The sequence below is a fragment of the Neomonachus schauinslandi genome, chromosome 7 (assembly GCF_002201575.2).
Source record: "Neomonachus schauinslandi chromosome 7, ASM220157v2, whole genome shotgun sequence".
NCBI lineage: Eukaryota > Metazoa > Chordata > Mammalia > Carnivora > Phocidae > Neomonachus > Neomonachus schauinslandi.
The window spans coordinates 7,289,357-7,292,841 of NC_058409.1; the positions used below are offsets into that span (position 1 = coordinate 7,289,357).

At 64.6% G+C, this 3,485-nt stretch overlaps 1 protein-coding gene across 2 annotated transcripts in view; it reads right to left on the reverse strand.

Annotated features, from left to right (window-relative positions):
* N4BP3 (NEDD4 binding protein 3) overlaps positions 1-3,207 on the reverse strand; it is an 11,673-nt gene extending 8,466 nt beyond the window's left edge. For both annotated transcript variants that reach the window (XM_021701835.2, XM_021701834.2), the window contains exon 1: positions 2,976-3,207. The gene's annotated coding sequence lies outside the window, so the exon portion shown is untranslated. The remainder of the gene's footprint in view (positions 1-2,975) is intronic.
* Between the last annotated feature and the right edge of the window lie 278 nt (positions 3,208-3,485).

The following is a 3,485-nucleotide window of genomic DNA, read 5'->3' on the forward strand; positions in this document are numbered from 1 at the left end:
TGTGTGTGTGCGCTAGATGCAGAGAGGTGTGTGTGTGTGTGTGTGTGTGAGATGAGGGGCTTCTCTCCATGTGTGACCTAAGCAATTAGAAACAGTTGTGGAACTGGATGAAGGGGACAAAGACAGCCCCTTCCTTTTGTCTTTCCCCAAGGCCCTCGCCCTCCACCCAAGCCTTCCTAGGTAACTTCTCAGGCTGTATTATCAGCTCTCCTAGCAGGGCTGAGGCCCCGGGGTTCTAGGAGGCTCCACCCTGCCCAGGTCTCAGTCTGGGGACAGTCCCTTTTCCTAAAGGGGTCCATCCCACCTCCCCCCAACACACACATTCCTTCCCTGTTGCTTGGAGGCCCAGGGACTGGCCTGATCAGGCCAGGGCAGCTGTGCCGGCTGGGCTGGAGAGGATCTGGTGGGGGAGGAGGGAGGAAGGCAAGTGCCTTGCCGCGCCTCTGGGAACATCAGAGCAAAAAGCAGGGCCTCTTCCGAGTGCCTCCAAGGGCTCCTCTGCCCAGAGCTCAGTACGTGCCCTGGGGCTCAGAGCTCCACACTGAGCTGAAACCCGCCCCCGCCCCCCACCACCGTGCTGGCTAGGTTTGGGCTGGGCCATATTCTGCACAGGATCCAGTTGGCCCCAACAGGACCCCTGAGCTCCTGTTCCCCAACCCCTGGCCCCAAGATTAGCCAGCAGCACTGAAAGCCCTGGACACAGAGGGGCATCTCTTTCAGATCAGCCCTTGGTGGAGACAGGAACACGAGGCTAGGGAGCCACCCTGGCCATGAAACAGAGACAGGACACGCAGGGAAGCACCCCGGCGTCTGTTAGTCAGCCTGACATGGGGCTCACCCCAGCCTCACAACACCTGGGAATACTGACAGCCTCCCCTTCGGAAGAGGAAACTGAGGCCCAGGAGGTAAAAGCACGTGCCTGAGGTCATGTTCAGCCGCACTGGAGAAAGTACACAGCTCCTCAGGTTTAGAAGCCCACCCTGATGGCTCAGTTGTTAAGCACCTGCCTTCTGCTCAGGTCATGATCCCAGGGTCCTGGGCTCGAGCCACTGTCGGGCTCCCTGATCAGTGGGGAGTCTGCTTCTCCCTCTGACTCTCCCCCTCCCCCCCCACTTGTTCTCTCTCTCTCTCAAATAAATAAATAAATAATCTTAAAAAAAAAAAAAAGACTTAAAAAAAAAAACCAAGAAGCCCACCCTGACCCCAGCGTGCCTCTCCTCTAGACTGGCCCATCCAAGAGCATGTGGGCCTGAAGCTCCCTTGGCTGTGGTTAGCCCCTCCAGAGCCCAGGCCCCAGGGGAGGGTCCCACCACCTGCTGGGGGATCAGCTTCACTGAAGGGAGTGTCTGCAGCTGCCCCTGAGGAATTGGACTGGAATGTCCCAGCTCCAAAGGAGGGGCAGTGGGTGAGGGGGGCCCAGGGCCCTGATGGGAGAGGCCAGCATACCCCAGTTCCACCGAGACACCTGAAGAATCAGAGCCCTGCATCTAACCCCATAGGAGTGAGTCTTAGTATCACCACAGAGTCACGTAGAGATGTATACCACTCCACAGTTTCTCTGAGCCCTTTTATTTCATCATCTGAGCTCATCTCTATAACAGCCTAGTGGGGGGCAGGCAAGGAAACTGAAGCCCAGGAGCCAGTTGCCCAAGATCCCACAATGATGAACAATTCCAACTCCCTGGGCAAGGCCCTTCTCTACTGCTGTCCCAGGCAGGGATCACCAGCTGCCCTCCATGGGCACAGGCTGCAGTGTATGTATGTCCGCCCAGCCCCCCACAGCTGCAGAATCCCCCAAGGGCATCTGCAACCAGGCAGATTTGGACCCCAGTCCCCTCAGCATGGAATTCCTCCTGCCTGTGCCTGGGTTAGAGAGAAATAGCAGAAGCATTGCTGCTTGGGGACTCGGAGCCCTGGAAGCTGCTAGTTCTAGAGGCTGTGGCGGGAGCAGGCTGGCCGCATTCATTCACAGTCTCGCACATACACACCCACACTCAGCCAGCCAGCAGGGGAGCCCTGCCCAGGAGGGCCCTGGGAGGAGGCTGATCATTGGGCCCAGGATGGCCTCCTGCCTCTGCTCCCTGCTTGGCTGGGCAGGGAGAGGGCACGGGGGCCAATGTCGCAGGTCAGCCAGGCTAAGCCCCAGATGCAAATGAGGAAAGCCCCAATCTGCACTGGGGGGCTGGGTACAGGGCGGGAGGCGACAGGTCCCAGCTCAGTCCTCTTTCCAGACACAGTCAGGGTCCTGATGTCGCCCTGGCCCCAGGCAGGCCCTCGCTTTGCCAGACTGGGATGGTGCTCCGTCCTCCTGGTAGTGTCCCCACAGGACGGGGATCCCTGGTCACTAGCAGCGGGCCGGCAGCTGCCGCCCTTACAGGACAGGAGACCGGAGCAGGAAGGGGGTATCCCAGAGGGGGCGGGAGTGGGGTCTCGTGGCGAAGGTGGAGGAACAGACGATGTTGGCATCCCCACAGAATTTCCCCGCCGGGAAGATTGTGGCGGAGGCGTGGGCTCCCCAGAACTGCGGGAGGTCCGCGGGCTACCTGGGGGGCGGGAGGGGGCGTCTCTTGCTGGCCCCTCCCTGGGCCTGCCGGGAGCGGCGGAGCTGGGGTACCGAAGCCCGGGTCAGACTCCCGCGCCAAGGGCGCCTGCCCCACCCCAGCCGCGGCGCAGGGGTCCCGGGCGCTGCTCCGAGGAGAGCACATTTGCAGGGGTTGCAGAGAGCAGCGTAACCTGCCCCCTGCCCCTCCAGAGGAGCGTCGCGGTCGGTCCCTGATCCCGCGCTTCGGTGCTTCAGTGTCTGGAAGCAGGGGGCACCTGGGCGCACACCGTACCCCGTCACCCCCACCCACTTCTCAGACGGGCACCTCGCCGGCCAAGGGCTGCTGCTTGGCCAAGGTCGCCGGGAAAGCGAGACCTCGGCGGCCCGCCCCACCCCCGAGCCCAGTCCCCGGCCCCCGGCGCGTCGCACTCACCATGCTGGCGCCGCTCCGCGACCCCCGCGCGCTGCAATTCCCTCGCGCGGATTCGAACCCTCCCTCCAGGCACCGGCTCCGGGCGAGACTGCGAGGCGGCCCGGAGCGGCCGGCCGGCAGACGCCGGGGAAAACGCGGCCGGGCGGGCGGGCGGACGCCGGAGCCGGATTGGCGAGGGAGGGACGCGCGCTCCGCGGCGCTCGCTCGCCTGGCCCAGAGGCGGAGGGAAAACCCGGCCTGACTCACCCGCGCGCCGCCAGCCCAGAGCCCGGCAGGGCCCCCGGATGTGGGGGGCGGGGACGGGGGGCAACCCCCGCCCACCGCGAGCCAACCTGAGCCCCGCCCGGACTCGCCGCGCCAACGCCGCCGCGGCCGGCGGAGGCGTCCCGCGCCGGAGCCGCCAGAGGTTCCCGGCGGGCTGCGCCCCGCGCCGCCGCCGCCCCGTGCGCGCCGCGCCGATCCCCGAAGGGTCGGCAGCCCCCGCGGCGCCGCCGATGTCCCCGGAGGGCG